This window comes from Ambystoma mexicanum, chromosome 3q, assembly GCF_040938575.1.
Source record: "Ambystoma mexicanum isolate Mex_15411 chromosome 3q, UKY_AmexF1_1, whole genome shotgun sequence".
Classification (NCBI taxonomy): Eukaryota; Metazoa; Chordata; class Amphibia; order Caudata; family Ambystomatidae; genus Ambystoma; species Ambystoma mexicanum.
Window position 1 is genome coordinate 1,118,326,334 of NC_090926.1, and position 23,053 is coordinate 1,118,349,386.

General features: G+C 49.3%; 1 protein-coding gene across 3 annotated transcripts in view; it reads right to left on the reverse strand.

The window, feature by feature from the left end:
- Nucleotides 1-23,053, reverse strand: part of BRD4 (bromodomain containing 4) — a 1,521,397-nt gene that overhangs the window by 1,145,223 nt on the left and 353,121 nt on the right. The gene's annotated exons all lie outside the window — the stretch shown is intronic.

Genomic DNA, 23,053 nt, shown 5'->3' on the forward strand with positions numbered 1-23,053 from the left:
GAAGAACCACCTGATAAGATGGGGAAACACATGCAGAGGAAAGGAATTGAGGGAAGAAATTTGGAAAAAGGGAAGGAACTTTCTCATTGACGGAAGGAATTACATGATGAACTTTTGATACGATGTATGAATTGAATACAACTTATGATTGTTATTTTCATCAAGAAAATTGAACAAATCAATATAAAAATTATTTGGAGCGCGCCAAAGGAGTGCTTCTGTAGATTATTTCTTTCTGGTAACGGTAGTTTCAGCCATAGGGTAAACACCCACTGTTTCCTGAGTGAGCACCCACCTGGTGCCTGACTCTTCTGCAGCTGGATTTCCCCTCTCGTATAAACAGTTTTGTACTCCTCTTCAATTAGCCATTTGACACCTTTTGTTCAACAGGGTTTGGTTTATCAGCTTGCCCAGTCTACTCACCGGCTGTGATTATTCGCTTCGCTTTTCCAGTCTCCCTGAAGTCAAGGCCAGTACCACGGTGGCAGGCGTCTTTCCCTGGCTTGGCTATCAGCGGAGGAGGGCCCTGTGTAACAGTGGCATTGGCTGCAATACACGCTGGCTTTTGTTCGGGGTCTTCTGATTCCAGCAACAAAGGATACGCAGGCCTGTGCTGCAAATGGCAAGGTCGAGTCTCTCCTTGTCATCCTATCGGTTGTGGCCGCCTTTCTCCTTCCTCCTCTTATACTGCTGTGCTCGGTTCGCTCTCTCGCATTGCAGTCTGCCTTGCTCGTATTGTGCTCTCATGCTCCACCTTTTATCCATGTGGGGAAAGGGAAGGGATGTTAGGTGTGTGCAGTTCAGGTTAATTGCCTGACTTTTCCCGACCCTTGGGTTGGAACATGTCAGGTAAACAGCTTTAGTGTTAGTCCGTTGTGGTGTGTTTGTGTCGGAAAAGGGGGCGGGTAGAGTGAGTATTCTGCGTGGTAGGATGGGGAGAAGGTGTTAAGAAGGGGAAAATATTCGTCCTGGGGTAGGTGATTTCAGAAGGGTACGTTTGGGAGGGTTTGTGAAATGGGAAGAGAAGTGTTTTGTTAATTCTGACTGGGAGTTCATAAAATAATAACCAGAGAAACTTGGGGAAGAATGCCCGGGAGCGTTTGAGTAAGGCACAGGAAAACAGGTTTTCTGGGAGAGAATTTTTGGGTGCACCGGGCTTGGGATGATAGGGAATTGGGTTATATACAGAGGGGTCGGAGGATCTGGGAAGAAGAGATTCAATGGGAAGAAGGGAGGTAACTGTAGTATAGCCTAAAATGGCCTCCAGGATCTCCTCCTTCCCTGGTGTATAGTACCGCGTCTCATTTGGGATATAATCCCCCCGAGCACAATCCCGGGCTCCCCCAATCAGGTGATCCTCTCTTGTCCACCCCTAGGGTTGGGGTTTGAGAACATCGGCCCTACCCAGGCCACCTGAATATTGGATTCTCGAGAATTGCTTGGGAGAATACCCTCAGGTTTCTAACAGACAGAAGATGGCCAGGCAGAAGGGATGAGAAGGAGACCAACATTGTATTAGATACAATGTATGATGTGCCAGAAGGGGCACACGCCATCTCCAGATTATAGGACATATTAAATGGTCTAGATACCGGCGAACTGGTGGGGAGTAGGTAGTGGGATGTGGATAGGGTTTTCACAGATTACTATATACCAAGAAAGACACACGAAATTCTAGACTTAAACGTACCCAATTATATGTGACTCACAGGGAGTATCTAACTCCACACAGGTTGTCATGTATTTGCAAGAACAGTGCACATGTCTGCCCAAGATGCACCCAATATAGTGTGGACATGTTTTTACAGTAATTGGCAGAGAGGGTAAGGGGGAGGGATCCAGACACAATCATGGCCTCCAGAGTTCTGCTTGCTGGGGTTGCTCCCGAGGGGAGGTAAATAGGCCACTTAGCTCTCAAAAATTAAGGACTTGATTTGTATATTGACGAAACGTAGGATTGCAATGGCCTGGAAATCTGAGGGTCCCAGGATAGAGGATTGGGAGGCAGACCTGAGACGTTTGTCACTGGCAGAGACTGTTGTGTGGCACAGAGCGTTACAGAAAAGAATGCATGAGGGAATAGAGACAGAATGTTGGACACTGAGAACTCCTGAATGGCATTAGCAGAGGCACCTAGTCAAGGACCATTGGAATCAATGTGCACTATGTTATGAAAAACGATAAAAATAAGTATTCATACATATTGTGTGTGAGGGGGGCGGGGGCGCAAATATATTAGACCAGGAACAATAACTTCTACAAAGTCCATTTGTAAGCATATTTAGAAGAACACACTGTTGCAGGTAAGACCTGTTGGGGTTTGTTTGTTGAATAAAATCAATAAAAAAGTATTTTAAAAAAAACTTTTCGGGAATGGGGGATCACCTGCTGAACGGTAGTGTTCCAACGCAATCCTGGGAAGACCAGTTCCTGAGACTGGCATAACTGCGACTTCCTCCTGTTGAAGGAAAACCCCAGCTGATGAAGATATCTGGCAATCTCTGGCAGGAGCACCCCACCCCTTTGGGTGACCCCGCCCTCACCAACCAGTCCAAGTAAGGGTATAGATGATGGCCCTACAAGCACAGTAGGCACACCACTGCATTCATCAACTTCGTGAAGACATGAGGGTCCAAGATCCCGCCGAAGGGCAGCACACACTAAGGTACTTGAAGTAGTACCACATAATCGTGCACCGCAGAAACCTGTAACGCTCACCTGGTATCCACGGGGACGTCATTCGGCCTGTTTTGGCCTCTTACGACCTCGAATCCTTCCCTGGAGGCTATTCGACTGGAGACAGCCTGAAACACAGCATTGGTAGAGTTTAACTCCCTATTGTCTGTGTGCTTGAACCTCTTCTTGCTCGGGGTCCAACCCTTCCCTTCGATCCACAGCTCACCTTGTTTTCTTGGATAGTGTGCTCTCCGTCCTGCCTTCAGCGCAGGGGCGCGTTGATTGATGCGGGCTCGTTGCTGCCTAGTTACTTCACCGGCAAGAGTCCGACAGGTAAGTATAATGAGTCTTTTGAACAGTTCTCGAACTTCCTTCCTTAGATGATGGCCGGCGTCCGGGGAAGGCAGCGTGCTGCTGAGATGAGTAGCGCTGAAGGTGAGTGAGAATGCGATGCACCTCTTTTGTATTTGCATTGAACCAAGTTCTTTTTCTGTGTCTTTTAGGTGCCGCGACGTTTTCAGTGTGGATGCCGGTCATGAAGAACAAATGCGGTGGGTAAGCACGGTATGCGGCGCCTCTAGATGTTTCCACGCTAACCTGGAGTGTCTTTTCCCTCTTGCAGATGGATGAGAAGTTCCAGAGAGAGTTCCCCCAGAGTGGCTGGGATTCAGGTAAGCGTTTGAAGCTCGTACAGTATTTAAAAATAAGCTAAGATTTTCAGAATGCTTACTAATGCCTTTTCTGTTCTTTTCCCTTTTCCTTAGGAAGCGGTGTGCCGGGATGGGAATGAGACCGCCGAAGATGCCCGCAGAACAGAAGGAGCGATGACTGATGGGCAGAAGCGCCGCAAGGTAAGGCTGTTCCTAACGGTGTTCTTGTTCTTGCAGGAGCTGAGCGCAGAAAATAGATGCAGGCCTACTGGAGACCGATCCGAACACGGCGAATGTTCCGCTGCAGGTGCAGAAAACGCAAAGCATGTTTCTCAGCCTGGGTGTGGCTTAAATAGTCTCTGGGCTGAACCACACCCAAAAGACTAGACCGCACATGCACGTCTGGGAACCGAAATATGTGGGGGCATCCATCTTGTCCCCATCAATGCACTACAAGTCCAATCCCCAATGTTATCCTATGGGAGGGAGTGAGTCTGGTGCCACAAGCGTCAAGTCTGACTCCAAGTGGGTCTTTGGAGGGATGGAGAGGCTCTTGAGGGCCATGTAGGTGATAGTGGCCTGGCTCCAGCCTGACATCTTGGACGGCTGGGGACATGAGGGGCAGGAATCATGACAAAACCGCTGATGCAGTTTATATATGTGTACATGCAGGTACGCATCCTTGATGTCCAGGGAACACATCCAGTGATCTGCACACTGACGCGGCTACGTGTGCGGGAGTAATCATCTTGAAGTGTTCCAACGGTTAAGATATTTAGAAATGACAGGTCCAGGACTACCCCTCGGGCCAGGATGGTGGTTCTTCGGTACCGCAAAAATCCTGGAATATTAACCATAGCTCCTATTCATTAAAGGAACCAGTTCTATCGCTTGCATCTCCAAGAGCGAAAGGACGTACCGTAAAATAAAAAAAGAGCCGGGGACCCGATCTGAAAGAGTAGGAGAGGATGAAGCCCATGGAGACTACAGATAGGATGCAGAAAAGACACTTCCAGGTGTCCTGGAACGGAGCCAAAAAGCCCCCACAGACAAGCTTTGTTCCCCAACCCAGCGTCACTGCTCCTTGGTGTAAGAGGCAAGGGCAGAGAAGGGGGGGTGGAAAACCCTATGGGATATTGTGGTCTCTGAAACACTTAAAGCCGGAGAATGTTCGTGGTTTTGAACTCGGTCCTACCCTGGGTTTGAGGGAAGTAATTCTGACTCTGCTGTGTCTGGATGGCCAAAGACTTGGCAGTTTGAATGGAAGTTTTCTTCTTCGTCATCAGTGGATAAATCAAAAAGGCCCACGCCCTCTAAGGGAAGAACTAGGAACCACTCCTGCACGTCTGATGAAAACTTTAGCGTGCATCCAGGCCATCCCCCTCATCTCGACCTCAAAACACAGCTGGCTGTGTCAATGTGGGAGACCGAAGACTCCATGAGGTCCTGCGCAATGGCCCGGGCATCTGCCAGACCAGCTTTGAGAGAGGCGTGTTTGCCTGAAGGGAGGTCGGGCAGAAATTCCCTGTGCTCACGCCACAGCTTCAGGTTAGCCGCGGCCAAGAGGGTGTCCGCGTTGGCCTGCCGCAGATGCCATCCTGAGATGGAGTAACAGCGCTTTCCCAAGGACTCGAGGACTTTGTACGCCTTGAAGAGGCATCTGGAGGTGACTCCCGGGGAGGAAGACGAAAACTATGGTTTTGATATAAGGCAGCTACGGCCACCACAGATGCTGTGGGTGGGCGGCAAGGAGGACAGGCTACCCATCCATCAGCCTAAACCTGCTATCCAACTTCTTGTTAATCTGGGCATTGGCCCTGGGCATCTCCCGGACCTTCCACGCCATGTGCCACACATCCTTTTGGTGTGGAATACCGGGTTGTGATGCCTCCCCCCATACCCCCTTCCAAGCCCCCGTCAGCGAATTCACCAGACTCCTGTGGGGATTCCTCATCCACGTCATTCACAGATCAAGGGGAATCCGGGTCCTGGGGCACAGGTGCTGGCAGGATCCCCACTGAACCCCCAGGTCCGGAGCTGCAGACAGGTCAAACGACTGTTATGGGGGGGGGGGGGGGCATTGGTGGTACAGAATGTGGTGGAGGGGTCAGCACGACCAGTAGGGTCTGTACTGGAGGAGGAACCGGCACCAGGAGAGCCAAAGAAACAGTGTGAGGGGGCCGAGGCGGCGCCATCTGTGGGATAACCTCCTGCACAATATCCTTCAGCAGCCCCTGGATCTGAGGGGAGCGTATGAGGAAGAGGAAGCGTTCCAAAAAGCGGTCGTCACTAGCCACTGGGTCCCAAGGAGCCCTGCCCTCAGAGGCGATGGGCGTCCCACTCATGGTGAAAGCACCGAGACGCTTGGTGCGTGTAAAATGTACGGTAGCGGGAACCAACATCCTGCACCGTAGGATCTGCTGCCACTTCCAGAAGGAAGGGTGCTGGAATCGTCCTGCAAAGCCCACTCGATGGGTGAAAGCACTGGCGGGCCATGAGCCGGATCCAAGATGGCTGCTCCGCCATTCCGAAGCCCTGCGCCATACACTGAATGGGAGGGTGCAAAGGCCCTTTGCCAAGCGAGGACTCAGACACAAGAGGATACAGCTTCTGTCTCGTGTCTGAAGAGACGTCGATGATTCCAGCCCACTTCCTTATCGAAGTGCCTGCAGATCCTACAGTGCAGGATGTTGGTTCCCGCAGGCGTACATTTTACAAACACGATGGTGCCGGGTTTAACAATATTGGAGCGCAGGTGTGGGGCGCGCTGTGGCGGGCTTACCCAGACACACCAGACTTGCAGTTCATAATGCAGTACACTATGGATGGGGCCCGATGACTATGCCGGTCAGTGCATTTTAAAAGTCAGGCGATGTGGCGAGCAGAGATAGGGGACCAGTGGAACTGATCAGTTCCTCTTTTATATTTTGCTATCAAGAGGGAATTGCTCGAGGAAGTTCAGAAAGCACTCGAGAAAATAGTGAGAATAGAGGCAAAGGGGTGGATGGAGATTCAGACTAATACACCATTGCAAAAGGATTAAAGCACGAGAAAAATGAACAGGTCAAAGGTTGCAGTCGGAGGAAGCGAAACTAGTGCAGAAGAAGTTAGCTAAAATAGCAGCGATCAGGGCGGTGACTGCGAACAGAAAGATTCAGGAGGGCAGGCTGCAGCTCACGCAGATGTAAGGCTAGTGGGGTTTTGCCCAGGTAGAGGACAGGGGCAGTCGGGTGGAGGCCCCCCACATCAGTATCTTAAGTGGCACCAAGGAGGTTAGCAACAGGGAAAATGAGTTTCACGGGAGCAGAGGGGGCCGGAGGGAGTTCAGCAGAATGGGACCCAGAGGTGGTATGGGACCGTCTCATTGTTGGAGCTGCGGAAAGTGGAGCAATTTTGCAAGAGTGTAGAAGCAGATAGGGGGCGAGGTACAACGCATACAATAAACCTGCCAAAGCAGTACCAAAACCACCCAGGTTCAACTCCATTCCTTATGAAATACACCAGGCCTACACCCAGCTGCCACCAAATCCCCCACACATGTAGGCCCATGTAAAGCCGAACGTGCAACCGCAAGTTGCCCTGCAGAACACCTTGTACAGAGGCCAAATGGCTACACTCAATGCAGTGCTGAATGGAATGGTAACATCTTACTGAGGGGTCAGTAGCATGGGAGGAAACTCCTTCACGTTCTCAGGTAGTAATACATATCCTGATTAGGACAGTCCACAGAAAGCTCTTGAGTGCCCAGTCATGTCCATGACTACCCACCCTTAGTGGGGGCCGAGATAGGTAATAAGCATTTGATCTTTCTGGTCGACACGGGTGCCACTAAATCATGCATTGGTGAGGGAGACTTGACATGCATAGATTCTCTGAGGCTGTCACAATGGTTCCCTACACAGAAGAAGTACCTATAAAAATAGGAAGAAAAGTTCTGCATGCAACCTTACTGTAGCCAGAGTCGTCCCCGATAAATCTGTTGGGAAAAGATTTGTTGAGCAAACTGAACATGACCATTTCATTCACGGACCGTGGGTGGTATGGGCCACCCCAAGCATGTGTGCCTTAAGGGCCATGGTCATCTTACATAGCGGAGGAGGGAGGTAGTTTGCTGCACCCAGTTAGTGAGAATTCGCAGAAATGTGCCAATTCCCTTCTACCTTAGAGACTCCCCGCTTTTTCTGCTGGACTTTAGAGGACTTGTAATTCCTAGCCTGGAAAGAGACCTTTTTCCTTACTCGCTCATTTATTTATTTTTCTTGTGATTTGGACGCTGTTTCTTTTGACTTTGGAGTCTAAAAACTCCATAGGCATCTTTGCATTGTGACACACAGCATCTTCAGTGCAGTGGCAGAGGGAAGTCTCAGATTTCCCAAAGGTATAAATACCTTCTCTTGGTAAAACTACTGTTTCCAAGAGCAGTAAAGTGAAATGGACTTTACTTACATTTTGTAACATTTTAAACCCAGCACACACCATCTTACCATAGGGTGTAGGACGGGTTACTTAGTACCCCCTTTGCCTAGTTTCTCATCTAACAGGTTTATGTTACCCTTTCTACAATTAATGGCTGGTAGCAGTGGTTTACCTTTTACTACCATTGTGCGTTTTTACCGTGGGCTGCGTTCGCAGTAAGGCACACATGGGTGCCCATTTAGTCAAAATGGCCCCAGTATTCTTTTTTCGCTATTTGTCAGAAAGGTCCTTGGAATTTACTCTGCGCGCTAAACCAGTTTTGATCCCTTTGTTTGTTTTGTCTCTGGCAAGATTCACGAGTGAAGCCCGCCTCTTGCTCCAGTATGTCTGGCAGGGGAAGGAAGTGATGGGAAAGATGCCCAAAACTCAGTGTTTAATCCCTTGGTTACAGGAACGCAGCCAAAGGTGATTGGCTGGAAAGCTTTCCAGCAACGACAGCCACCCTGCTGTGTGATTGAGAGCTAGGCTGGAATGAATGGGAGAAACCTGCATAAAAGGCGAGGCTTTTTGGCTTGGAAGGCAGAGTCGACCACTGGACAAAGGAATCCAAATAACTTGGAAGAGACGCCTGCTGCAACTCCAGGACAGTTGGTTTGCCCAGTGAAGCCCTGCTGCTGTGCTGAAGCTCCGAATTCGTTTCGACTAGAGAAGCCCTGCAAGGAAGACTTCTCCCCTTGGGTTGGTGGTACCAATCAAGCCCAAAGTGAACTCGTTTGGACATCCTCTCGGAGCTGACTGTACTTCCACTGCTGCTGTCGCTGGTACCGAAGTGCCAGGGAGAGGAACACTAAATCTAGTGGATCACTTAAGTTGGACTCTAGCGTCAGGAAGATCCTCTGGAATTCCCCTAAAGCAAGACTGCGCAAGCCTGAGCCACCTCAACAGAGTGCTGCTGCCCAGGAACGAGGAAAGTCTGATGTGGTATCCGAGAACCACGTTGCCATTTGCTGTAGACGCGAGGAGCTGAACCCGCAAAAAAGTGCAGCTGAATTGAAGTTTGCCTATTGCTGCCGCCGACCGTCCCATTGGAGAGAATGAGTCCCCAGACATCCGCCCTCTTGTCCTCATGGCAGAGGCCGAGGAACACCAGGATCTGCAGAGCTGTACAGGAACAGAAGCCAGCTGGGACAATTTCTTCTAACCAAAAGGCACTGTAAACTAAAGAGGACTTACCTCTTGTGTAGCCTCACTTGTTCTCAGTTGAGACTTCTCTTGGTTGCCTTTGCAGTATGGCTTACAGCTTTGCCCCTCACACGCCTCCCAGCTTGTGGCCCTTCAAGCAAATCTTATTTCTAAAAACTTTTCTAAAAACATTGTGCAAGATTTTAACTTACCTGCAACGAAGATCTTCAGCTCCACTAGACTTTGCTCAACTAACATTGGCTCTCCTGGCTCCCTGAGAGGCTTCTTACCTTTGACTCTAAATTCACCCTTCCCCCAGGAAAGGGTTCAATTTACTGGACAGTGGAAGGTTTAAAAAGTACTTACCTGTTCATGAATTATTTGTTAACATTTGTTTTATTCCCCAATCTAACCTTTGCACCAAACTCAGTATTGCTCTAAAAGTACCAGTGATTAACCAGGTTACTCAGTGTAGTGACCACCTCACTCCTAGTCCATAGTCCCCTTTCCTCCATACTTCTGGGCCACCCTCCGTCCTGTGGGCCGGGACCGGGGTGCTTTGCAAAAGCATCCAAAAATTTCAAAAATATGGGTGGATGTAAAAACCCCTTACTGAAACAGATTCTTCAGCACAACCTGACCAAACTGGGCATCAGCTCTTGAACTCAGGTCTAGACAATGTTTACAAAAGCTGATGGGGAGGCCCAAATAACTGCCTTTGCGATGCTCTCCCAGGGGACATTTTTGAAAGGCAACTGCGGCTGCTTTTCCCTGCACCAGGTGTGCATGAATACATTTAGTAGGCTTCAGCCCTTGGACGGTGTAAGACTCCGTAATGCAGGCCGCGATCCATCGGGATATGGTCGCCTTAGAGCCCTTCTTACCTTGCGGATTACCAAAAGGTAACAAACAGTTGAGAACTCCTAAGTTCGGAAGTTCTGTCAAGATAGAACTTAAGAGCCCTTCTAACATCCAGACAGTGTAGAACCCTTTCTGACTCTGAAGCGGGGTTCGGGGAAAAAGACCGGCAAGGAAATAGACTAATTTAGGTGGAACTCAGAAACCACCTTCGGCAAGAAAGCAGGATTTGTCTGTAGGAGCACCATATCCTTGTGAAAAGCCAAGAAGGGGTGTTCCACCGACAAAGCTTGGAGTTCACTCACGCGCCTTGCTGAAGTGACGGCCACCAAAAAGGACACATTCCATGAGAGGTGCTTGAGGTCCACCGTGGCCATTGGTTCGAAAGGCTTATGTCACAAAGCCGTCAGGACCAAATTTAGATCCTACGCTGGGTGCAGACTGCGAAACGGAGGATAAAGGCGCATTAAGCCCGCAAAATGTCTCTTAACCACTGGATCAGACCGTAAGAACATTGGTCCGTAGATCGGTAGGCGGAAACCGCCGAAAGATAAGTTCTACATGACAGGACATGAACACCCGACTCTGCTAGATGGGATACAAAGGACAGTATCGTGTCAATCATAGCCTACCTTGGGTCCATCTGCTTGTCTAAACACCAATGATGTGAAGTTCTGAAAATCAAAAACTGGCTGGCCACCACGGGGCAATGAGCAGAAGCGAACAGTTCACCGGGTTCTTCAATTTGCAAATCGTCCGATGAACTTGAGGCATATGCGGGAAAGCATAAGCCCTCATGTTGTCCCATGGAATTTCGAGAGCATCCCCCAGAGAGGAGGCTCCCAGACCGTTTCTGAAGGCATATAGAGGAAGCTTCTTGTTTGCCACCGTAGCGAAGAGGTCCACTTCCGGAGTGCCCCAGTGCAGGAAAAACAATGAGAGGACCTCCACCTTCAGTTACCACTCGTAGCGGACTATCGTCCGCTAACTGAGGGCATCTGCCGTGACATTCAGCTGGCCCGGAATGTGTACTGCAAGTAGCCAAACACCATGCTAAACCGCCCACCCCCAAATACGGATGGACAGTTCCACGAGCGGGGGAGACTTGGTGCCTGTGAGGCAGAATCCTGCGCAGTGCTTTTAGGGACGACTACACACAATTAAGACTAAAGGTGGCAATACAAGTTCTACCTTTGGTACAAGCCTGTACTACTATGTTAAAGTGGTAACAGTAGCGGAGCAGCCAGGCTTATCTCAAGAGTATATGAACAGTAGCAGAGATTACATAAAGGGACCACAATTACTGTGACTCAAACACTGACTCAAGGTTTCAGGTAAAAATACAAGTACATTTATTTTTTAAACCATTCATTTTAAACAACACTTCTATTAATTCAAAACCACACATAAAATATACTACAACCAACTAATTCACTTTGGTACACTCTAACTCAAGGTAAGTACCCTGTGTTTCAACGGACCAGTGTTATTAAACAAAAGACGTTACCGTGAATACACTTGCGATCACTTTTTGACAGTTCGGTCTTACTAACGAAACGCGTATCCGTGGCAAGAATTGTTACCGGGACAAAAACACGCTTAGCACCTGGGTTAACCAGAGAGAGTTGGGGCTAAAATCACAGGAAATACTTTTGTCAAGGCAGACAGAATCAGAGAACACTCGTTGACAGAAATTCAAGAGTCAATAGGCCAGAGCCAGTGTCAAGTGACACCGGGTTCCTGTTGTCGAGGATCACACAGTCGGAGATTGAGATTCAACGTTGCCAGGAGCACTTAGATATTGTCAAAAGAGGCAGCAAAAGTTATAAGGAGGGAAGACAAGGGCAAGCCTTGGAGATGAAGAAAAGGGATTCACCCTAATTCCTCAAGCAGAACACAGTACCTTATTCAATGGAGAAGCTCGTGCCCTGGCAGTTGTTCCTGTTGGTTTCCTGTAGACCAACGGTTCCTGGAGCTTCGAGGCAAAGGAGGACGTCTGGAGGGGTCTGCACCACACAGGGATGAGGCCGGCAGCAGCGACGATGAATAAAAAGTGTGCGCCTTAAAAACAGGTGAGGCTCTTCAGATGGCTATCCGGACCACTGCAGCAGTGTGCAGCGATTTTGACCAAGAAGAGGATCCTCTGGCTGTGGAAGATGAGCTGGCTATCCCCACCAAGTTGAAGGGAAGACGACTCCAGACTGGGTCTTTTCTGGTCGTCGAATGGTATATAGCTCGGACCTGCAACAGGGCTTCACCGGGACTGAGTAGTTGCAGCAGCCGTCTTTTTCTCCGCTTCTCTTCGGTTCAATGTAGTTCCAGTTGCGAGACTCTGACTTCTAGCCCAAGAGACCTGCCTTTTATGCGATAATCCCCCATTCACACAGCCTGGCTGTCAATCATGCAGCAGGGGCGTGGGGGGTTGTCCGGCCTGGACAACCACCTCAGCCAATCATGGCAAAGTGCGACTTAGGCTTCCTAGGATAGCCTGTGCAGGGGGTGACTACACCCCTCCCTCACATTCAGCCCACCTAGACACCCAGGCGCCAAAGGAGGGCTTCTGAGCAGAAGCCCGCCAACAGACTGAACAAAGAAGGCAAACCTGGTTTGCCGCGCAAAGTAAAACACAAGAAGGACTTTAACAAAAAGAAATGGGGAATAAACCCTGCCGGAACCAAAAGAAAGTATTTGGTCAAGCGGGTTTAAGTTCGAGGCTAATATAATAGCCTAAAACAATACCACGTTTATATAGTATAATCGCGGTAGAAAAGTTAGGGTAGATACCACTGCCACCAGCCAAGTGTAAAAGTTAATAGCGCGAAACAATGCTCTAGGAGATGCAGATACAAAGGGATACAAAGTAACCCTTTCCAGTACTCCATGGAAGATGGGGTGTACTGGATCTGTGGTAAATTAGTTAATAGCAATTTTACCCTTTTCTGGGGGACTGTAGACAGCCCCAGAAATGGAGTCAGTGGGAAGTCTAAAAGACAACCCTGTGTCACTGCACTGAAGGTGCTCTGTAACACACACAAGAAGGGGGCTACTGAAGTGATGTACTTCAGAGTCCACACTCCTAAAAACAGGTAAAAGACACATGGCAAAATATGGGTAAGAGTGGAGGGAAAAGCTCACACTCTTACCATGTAAAAAAAATAAATTCCTGAAATCCAGCAAAGCTGCTGGGGGACTCACTAGGTGAGGGAAATTAGCCATAAATGAGAAATCTCCCATACAGTGCCCCCTCGCTTGTTGATGGAGAACATAGACACCGCATTGTCCGTGCGAATTCGGACCACCTTGTTGGCTATGATCTTTCTGAACGCCTTGAGTTCTAGGAAGATCGCCAGGAGCTCCAGATTTACGTAGAGGATCTTGTCCTGAGGCGACCCAAGGTCCGAGACCCGTTGTGGAATGAAAAAGCTCCTTACCGTCAAACAGCAGTTCCAACACCTTGTCCTGTACCTCCTTTGAGAACCTGGTGGCATGCAACCATGCATGTCGAGAGGTGTCAACACCCAGCATAAGGCCCCGAGCCGATGTGATGAGCCGAGGCTTCGAGCAGATCCTGGGCCAAGACTCCGGCATCAGATAAATCCGCCTTAAAAGTCTTCCAGCTTCTCGACCGGAATGAACTCCTCGAACTCTGACAGACCTTTCCACATCTTCATTTTCAACCCCGCTAACACCAGTTCCGCGTTGGCCTGCCGGAGTTGCAAGGCCGAAATAGCGAAAATCTTCCTGCCAAGGGAGCCCAGGAGTTTGTCCTCTTTCCCCAGAACCTGAGTCGCCGTAGTAGAAGAGGATGCTGCAGGCCTGGACTGCAAAGTGGCCGCGGCCACCAATGTGGAGGAGGGGGGGGCGGACAAGCTGACAGGGCCACCTCTTCCGAAGAATGCAGCCTGTAACGCGTGTGAATTTTCTTATTGACGAAAAGTCCAGAGTGTGGCTTTTCCCAGACCCTGTGGACCTCAGCCAAATGTCCGTCTGTAAGAACAGGCCGGTATGCTCCGAAGCATGTGCATCGGGCACTGGAACATCCAACAGGCACATCATGTCCAGCATCCGGTCGTGAAAAGCTCTAATAGTGGGGGGCTGGCTCGCCCTGCGCCTCATCCGACAGGTCAGGATCCTGCTGAACCGTGTCAGGCACCGTCATGTCCACGGGGGACAATGGGGCAAGGGTCGGTGGAGGCACCGTAGGCAAGGGCGACGCCGGCGGAACCACTGGTGGAACAGGTGGAGCCGGAGGCGCAGGCGGGCATATCTCCCTACAAAGACCCTTGAAATACTCTCATGGGGTCAGTCCGCATAAGCGTCTGAAATTTGCCAAAAAAGGCATCCTCCTGAGACAGCTTCGGAACTGCCGGAGAAGGCCTCTCATTAGGATTATTCCAGGGACGCAAAGGGGAGGTTTGCCACACAAGCTCATGCCCGAAGTGTCCACAAAAATCAAAGGTGCCGAACCCACAGGCAACAAAACATTGTGCGGAAGGGGCATCTGGGCGTTCCAATCATAAACTGGACGAAACTGATGCACACAAGGAATTTTATGTTCACCAGCAGAACCAACTCCTACACCTGAGGATTATGGCGTAGTTGTAGGTTGAGTGCCCAAAATGGCTGTCGTGGTGGGAACGGCCGCCATTTTGCCATCACCTGAGGGGAACTGCGGCACGTGTGGAAGTGAGGCAGGGATCCCCATCGGTGGGTCAGGGGTCTTAATTTAGGCCTTTACGTAAGGAACGTCGGCAGAGCCGGTACTATGTGGCCTGGAATGTTTCTGCGACATACCCATAGCCAAACTAGCCTCCACAGGAAGGACCTCGGCACTGCCGGTAAAGGAGGAACTTTCACTCCTAGCCCCCTCAACAGTTCTGGCATCGCCACAAGAGCGGGAACGGTGCGGAACAACTTTCACTGATAAGGCCTTGGCACGCTTCTCAGAAATGTTGGTCGCTTTAGCCTCTGCACGAAGGACCTCGGACCCAGGTCCCGTAACAGCCTTACTTGCGCGGGCCTCGAACATCCGTATAGTAACACCAAGCCCAGCCGAGGCCTCGGGGCGCACCCCGGTACTTTTGAGGGGAGCTGATATCAAGGCCTCAGAGCGAGCTCTGGTACCCCACAACTCAGAACAGGGTCTACAGGCAGCCCCCACAGGAGGGGCCTCGCAGCGTGCTCCGGTATCTACAGACCGCTTACGGAGACCCTCGGAAAAAACTCTGGTACAATTATTAGGCCCCGAAGGCACCTCGGGGCAATCCCCGGTAATAGAGCGATCAACGCTCCTCCCGGCTCGGGAAGAGCCCAGAAAGGTGTCTCCCGGCCGGGGTGCTCTGCAAAGTAAAGAGCTTACTTACTGGGCGTTTCTTCTTTGCGTCGATAAATGCCTGAAAATGCCTGAAAATGCGAAGGAGGAGTATGTTGAAACACCTCTTCCCACCACTCCAATCAACGTTGAAGTGCCCTTACTGAAAGGGAGTCACAATAAAAAGAGGAATCCCAACAGTGATCCGGACCCAAACACTCTAGAAAAAGAGGATGGGGACCCGCCCTCGCGAAGAGTCAGTGACACGATGAACAATCTGGAAAGTCTGGTTTGAGCGGAGCCGAGATGGGCAGGGTTACAGCCGCCTGCCGGGTCCCGTGTAGAAAGAGAGGAAGGACTAAATAAAACATTTGGGGACATTTTAGGATGCTTTTGCAAAGCGCTCCGGTCAAGTCCCACAGGACGGAGGGATGTCCCATAAGTATGGAGGAAAGGGGACGGGACGTAGAAGTAAAGTCAAAGCCCACAGTGTCCTAGCTATTTAAGACACCTGAGGGTGTAGGAAGCGTGTGTGCCATCCCTGATGGGTATCATCTGATTTAGAGAAACAGTTTTATGAAGTATATTATAATTGTTACATGTTTTGCTCCCTTCTGAAAAAGGCTAATGTAAACTGACTGTTAAATGAATAACTTGTTTAATCAAGAAACCTTGTGTGTTTATTTGAATAACTGTTACTGTGAAACTGTTACAACCTTACTGCTTGAGATAAGCCTGGCTGCTCAGCCACGCTACCAACCTGTGTAGTACAGACTTATACCAAAAGTTGGGTTCCTATGCCAGGAGGTCAAGGTTGCTGTAGTCTTCCAAAGGATACTGCACACAATCTTGTCCAACACCCGTGGATGGGAATACAGTATTGCTTGATGCAGTGCCCCAAATTGGCAAATCATGTTGGCGGGTACCATCTTCGGACCCGTGGTAACCCCAGAGCTTGTGGCAGGTTGAATACTTCCCTTAGATTTACAGGATTTGGTTGTGTCAGCTAAAATGATTGTTGTGGTGGCATGGACTCTGATGGGTGTGAGTGGCGTAATGTATTTTGCATTGATCCATTTGTGCCAGATGCAGAATTGTTTGAAAATCAGGTTGACGATGGGGAGATTGTGTCCGCAATTTTCACCCTTTGTGACATTATGGTACAATATCTAAAGGTGCAGTCTTCCTTGATGGCAGGTCCACAGAGAGTCTATTGGCAACTAATGCTCACAATGTATGGGTTTATACGGGGTGGCGCCGTTCCAAATAACAATCAAGCGAGGTGCAGTATTACCCAAAACTAAACAGTACCCATTGACCAAAGAGGCGGAAGAGGGCACCAGTGTGGCACTTCTGCACCAGGGAATAATAGTGCCATCCACCTCCCCATGCAATACGGCTATCTATCCAATTAAAAAGGTAAAAAGTGGGAGTTTGAGGAAGATATAAGACCTTTGTCCTCTAAATGACATTGTCCAGGCATAATTTCCTTTAGTTCCAAATCCGGCAACAATGCTATGCAGCATCCCCGAGGAGGCGACCCACTTCACTGTTGTAGGTCTAAAAATGCCTTTTTCGATACTTAACCTTTGCCCCTGATTCACAGTACCTCAGTGCGTTCACACTTGGGGAATGCATTTTGAGCACACAAGACTGCCTAAAGGGTACTGGGAGTCTCCCAGTATCTTCAACCGAATATTACATGCACACTTAGGAAACATTCAAGTGCCCAATACCATAATTCCGTACGATCACAAAGCAAAGTTGCAATATTGAATCCAAAAACAACTGTATTTCGGCCTGCCGATACCAGTCCATGGAAAGAAAATTATACCCGACTGTGCCATTCAGTGTGCAGCACTCCACAGCCCAAGAGTGTCAAATATAAGCAGACATTTCTAGGGTTGTATAATTACTGCAGAGCAGGCGTTAAAGAGGCTCATAAAACAGACCATAAGATGCATGGACAGAAGACATGCTTGCCAGCTTTGCTGATTTGAAGGAGGTTATTTCCACTGCCCGAGATCTAGCTATACCTGACTACACAAGAGTTTTATGTTCTCTCCTTACCAATGGCCAGCTAATGACAGCAGTGCTCGCACAAAAGAGCACGATGGGCCACAAGCCATTGGCCTATTATAGCGCAGTTTTACAAAGGTAGCGGGCGCCCCTCTCTCGCAAGAACAGACATGATAACCTGTTCAGTGGTTATTAACCACTTGAGAGTTCGCAGCCACTGCTTTTACTCACTGTGCCTTTCACAGATGGGAAATATTCATTTGCATATCAGTCTTTGTCCTGCCCAGGGGCAGTCCAGCACCGAAATACAATGGCAATTCCAATCTGAACGAGAGTACCACCAGCAACCCCATACACGTGTTTCACCCTTGTTGGGGATCATCAGTGAGGTGAAGCTGATGCCTCTCTGATGATCCCCAACAAGGGTGAAACACGTGTATGGGGTTGCTGGTGGTACTCTCGTTCAGGTTGGAATTGCCATTGCATTTCGGTGCTGGACTGCCCCTGGGCAGGACAAAGACTGATATGCAAATGGATATTTCCCATCTGTGAAAGGCACAGTGAGTAAAAGCAGTGGCTGCGAACTCTCAAGTGGTTAATAACCACTGAACAGGTTATCAGGCCTTGTTCTGTCGAGAGAGGGGCGCCCGCTACCTTTGCAAACTAAATTTCAAGGAACCTGGGATTGGTAACCCTAGGTCTCCTGGGGGCAACCAGACATGGTCTCCCTCTCACTGTGCTTAGAGAGGCATCAGCTTCACCTCACTGATGATCCCCAACAAGGGTGAAACACGTGTATGGGGTTGCTGGTGGTACTCTCGTTCAGGTTGGAATTGCCATTGCATTTCGGTGCTGGACTGCCCCTGGGCAGGACAAAGACTGATATGCAAATGGATATTTCCCATCTGTGAAAGGCACAGTGAGTAAAAGCAGTGGCTGCGAACTCTCAAGTGGTTAATAACCACTGAACAGGTTATCAGGCCTTGTTCTGTCGAGAGAGGGGCGCCCGCTACCTTTGCAAACTAAATTTCAAGGAACCTGGGATTGGTAACCCTAGGTCTCCTGGGGGCAACCAGACATGGTCTCCCTCTCACTGTGCTTAGAGAGGCATCAGCTTCACCTCACTGATGATCCCCAACAAGGGTGAAACACGTGTATGGGGTTGCTGGTGGTACTCTCGTTCAGGTTGGAATTGCCATTGCATTTCGGTGCTGGACTGCCCCTGGGCAGGACAAAGACTGATATGCAAATGGATATTTCCCATCTGTGAAAGGCACAGTGAGTAAAAGCAGTGGCTGCGAACTCTCAAGTGGTTAATAACCACTGAACAGGTTATCAGGCCTTGTTCTGTCGAGAGAGGGGCGCCCGCTACCTTTGCAAACTAAATTTCAAGGAACCTGGGATTGGTAACCCTAGGTCTCCTGGGGGCAACCAGACATGGTCTCCCTCTCACTGTGCTTAGAGAGGCATCAGCTTCACCTCACTGATGATCCCCAACAAGGGTGAAACACGTGTATGGGGTTGCTGGTGGTACTCTCGTTCAGGTTGGAATTGCCATTGCATTTCGGTGCTGGACTGCCCCTGGGCAGGACAAAGACTGATATGCAAATGGATATTTCCCATCTGTGAAAGGCACAGTGAGTAAAAGCAGTGGCTGCGAACTCTCAAGTGGTTAATAACCACTGAACAGGTTATCAGGCCTTGTTCTGTCGAGAGAGGGGCGCCCGCTACCTTTGCAAACTAAATTTCAAGGAACCTGGGATTGGTAACCCTAGGTCTCCTGGGGGCAACCAGACATGGTCTCCCTCTCACTGTGCTTAGAGAGGCATCAGCTTCACCTCACTGATGATCCCCAACAAGGGTGAAACACGTGTATGGGGTTGCTGGTGGTACTCTCGTTCAGGTTGGAATTGCCATTGCATTTCGGTGCTGGACTGCCCCTGGGCAGGACAAAGACTGATATGCAAATGGATATTTCCCATCTGTGAAAGGCACAGTGAGTAAAAGCAGTGGCTGCGAACTCTCAAGTGGTTAATAACCACTGAACAGGTTATCAGGCCTTGTTCTGTCGAGAGAGGGGCGCCCGCTACCTTTGCAAACTAAATTTCAAGGAACCTGGGATTGGTAACCCTAGGTCTCCTGGGGGCAACCAGACATGGTCTCCCTCTCACTGTGCTTAGAGAGGCATCAGCTTCACCTCACTGATGATCCCCAACAAGGGTGAAACACGTGTATGGGGTTGCTGGTGGTACTCTCGTTCAGGTTGGAATTGCCATTGCATTTCGGTGCTGGACTGCCCCTGGGCAGGACAAAGACTGATATGCAAATGGATATTTCCCATCTGTGAAAGGCACAGTGAGTAAAAGCAGTGGCTGCGAACTCTCAAGTGGTTAATAACCACTGAACAGGTTATCAGGCCTTGTTCTGTCGAGAGAGGGGCGCCCGCTACCTTTGCAAACTATTATAGCGCAGTGCTAGATTCTGTGATGCAATGGCACATGCAAACAAGAGTTAGCTGTGGCTAAATTTACAATTGAGAAAAGCCCCACGATTGTCATGTGGTGTTATGTAACACTAAGTGGAGCATGCAGTGTTTGCCATCTTGAAATGCTCCAACTCCACCCTGACTATGCATCGGGGATCTGCGTACAAGATCATCCTGCCCAGCCCGAACATTCATATAGTGAGGTGTAAGACTGTCAATCCTGCAACCTTTCTGACAGAAGCATGCACAGATGATGACCTTGCAATGCACGCATGATATTTGAAGGAGAAGTGGACTATATTCCACAGCAAGTGACAGTCCACTGGAGGGTGTCGGGGGGAGCTTGTCGTTGAACAGTCAAACAAAAATCGACCAGGGAACAGGTTTGAGACATACTGGAGCACAGGTAGTCTTCCTAGTATACACCACAGGTGTATTGCACTGAATAGGATCAAAATTGCTTTCCCTGCACCAGCTGCAGAATTCTAACGACAACAGTACAAGGATTTAGTTGCTGGCTTTCTGGCCGAAAGCAAAATCTTCATTACGTCATCCAGGAGATCCCAACCCTTACGTCTCAACCTCTCAAACAATGTGAGAAGGTTGACTATTTTGACCTCTGAATGGAGAACCAAACCACCCTCTTGTGAGAAAAGATCCTCTCTTTGTGAAAGCTGTATTGGAGGGCAGATAGACATGTCCAGGAGATCTGGGTACCACGGCATACTGGCCCAATAGGGAGCAATTAGGATCATGGATTTCCCAAACTTCAGATCACGTGAGAAATGACGGTGACTGGAATAAACGCGTACAGCAGTTCGAATTCCCAGTCCACTACGAATGCAGCGCCTATTGGAGAAAACTCCCTGGAGCAGAACAGTTAGCCCTTCCGGTTGACACTGGTCGTGAAGAGATCCACTTGAGGGGTTCCCCAAAGGGTGAAGATCTCTTTAAGGACTTCCAGAGCTAGTTCGCACACATGGGAGAAACTGCTCTGCCTGCTCAAAGCGTCCGACATGTTCCCCTCTCGGGCTAGGTGAACCACAGATGGGGATATTCCTTCTTGAATTGTCCAGAACCAGAGCTACATCACCTCTCTGCATGGTGGTAGTGAACCTAAACATCTTTAATTGAGTTAGCACATTGCCACTGGGTTCTCTGTCATTATCAGAACATTCCTAACCCATACAGAGGGCAGAAAGGCCTTCAGCTTAAGTCTGAATGCTCTCAGGTCTAAAAGATTGATGGGCAGTTTGGACTCTGATGGAGACCAACGACCACTTGTCAGAACGTTGGCATGGGATCGCCACCCAGTGAGCGAGGTGTCCGTAAGACATGCATTACTCACTGTAATAGCATTTCTGATGATTGTATCTGCTTAGATTCACATGCTGTGCATATGGTTCCGACATCCAGTGGTAACCGCGGTTTATTGCATCTGGTCTTTCGGGGACCGAAAGGGGAAATCGGCATAGGCGTGTCTGTAACATGAACCCCATTGTGACGTGTAGTGTATCCAAAATCCCTCACGCACCGAGGTCCCTCGGACTCTATTTTTTCTGCCATGAGGGAACCCAAGGCTATTGCGAGTGAGTACATAAAGAGAGAAAGTAGTAAAACATCTATGTTCCCTTCCACCCGAGTGGGGAGGAAGGGTGGGCACATGTGAATCTAAGCAAATACAATCAGAACTGCTATTACGGTGAGTAATGCAGGTCTTCTGATGCTTGTTAATCTGCCTATTAGAATCACATGCTATGCATAGACTAACATGACTGCCCTGCGCACATCTAGTATGTGTAAGCTTCTTTCGGCAATGCTTGTGGGATTCTGGAAGAAAGTGGTAGTTCAATCGATTGGTTCACATGGAACTTCGAGATGAATTTAGGCACAAATCTGGGATGAGTACGCAGAACCACCTCATCCCTGTGGACTGTAACAAAAGGGTCTAGAACTGAAAGGGCCTGTAGTTCAGTAACCCTTCTAATAGAAGTAATAGCCACTAGGAAAGCCCTCTTGTAAGTAAAGTCTATTAGACTTGCTTTATGCATTGGCTCAAATGGGACCCCATGAGCCTGGTTAAAACCACATTTGGATTCCATCTGGGAGCTGGGTTAGGTTCCACTGTGCATCGGGATAACTAGCAAGCAACGAAGTGTTTGCTATGAGCGTGGTGAAAGTAGCTGCCGTGGTAATACCCTTACCCAAGGCGTAGAGTCTTTTCAACTGTTTATCGGGTGGTGCCTCTCCTGTAGCAAGAGGTACTCCTGCCAGTTTCTGGGTGGTGGTAACCACTGGGGAATCGGGGGTGGGGTGGCTTTTAATACATTGTGGGTCGGTAGGTGATGGCCAAAATAATTTCTCCACCCTTGGATTCACTGCCCTGGTCTGGTGTGACCAGGGAAGGAGCCAATCTCCTTTTAATGGGATTTAGGAGGAGAATGGCTTGGATGAGCGGGTTTTCTCTTCAAGAATGTCCTCCACAAATCTTTTCTCAGGTATGGCCTCCGGGGTGGCGATCTGAAAATGATCGGCTGCCTTCCTTAAGATGACACTGAAAACCATCTGATCGTCTACTGGTGAAGCCTGGAGGGCCAGAGCGGAATTCAAACAAAGGACATCTGTGTCCTGATCGTGAGTAGGGAGTGCCCATGGCTCCGCCTCTACCTGACGAGTGTCCTCCCAGTTTTCCATGGAGTCCGCCTGGTCATCCACAGTGTAGTCCTGTAGGAAGATCGTATCCTCTTCCTTAATCATAAATGTCTTGATAAGTGTCCATCTGGATTTCCTCTTCAGGGTGGATGGAAGTGAAATGTTCTTGAGAAGGTCCTAAATTTCCAGGAAATATCAAAGTTGACAGAGAAGGGGGTCCTCCCGAGGTCGCTTGGGGGTAGGGTGCTCTGAAAGCGAGACAAACCTTTCCAAACAGTCCATGCACCCTTCAAATTTTTCCCTGGTCCATTTAGACGAAGCAGAAGGTTCAATGGGTGGAAAATCTTAATTTTCCTCCCTATGGCGTCAAAATTTGTTACGAATAGCAATAAGAGAAAGGATCATGACTGTCTTTGTAGTCCTCGTGAGCATTGTGGTGCTGTGGCGTATCTTTCAACGTTTTCACAGCACACTCCTTGCTCTTCATCGACTCTTTAAGCTTCAGCCCCATGCTGAAGTAATTTGCATAATGCTTTCGGCAGTGTCCGGCAAAGCGGGCCGTGAAGTATGACTATGAGGCCTAGCAGTAGATTTCTCTCCTACCGGGGCCTTAGAGCGCGTCAGAGCGCCAGCTGAGCGTGCTTCGCCGGCCAAATGTGTTAGAGGGCGCTACCTCAACTTCTGAAAGCCCAGTTGCAAGACACTGCTGCGGATGCAGGGAAAGCGGTTGATCTTCAAGAGAAAAGGAATCCGTTGACATCTTTGGCGGTCCTGTCTGAGATTTCTCCCGTTTCAGCGGACCCT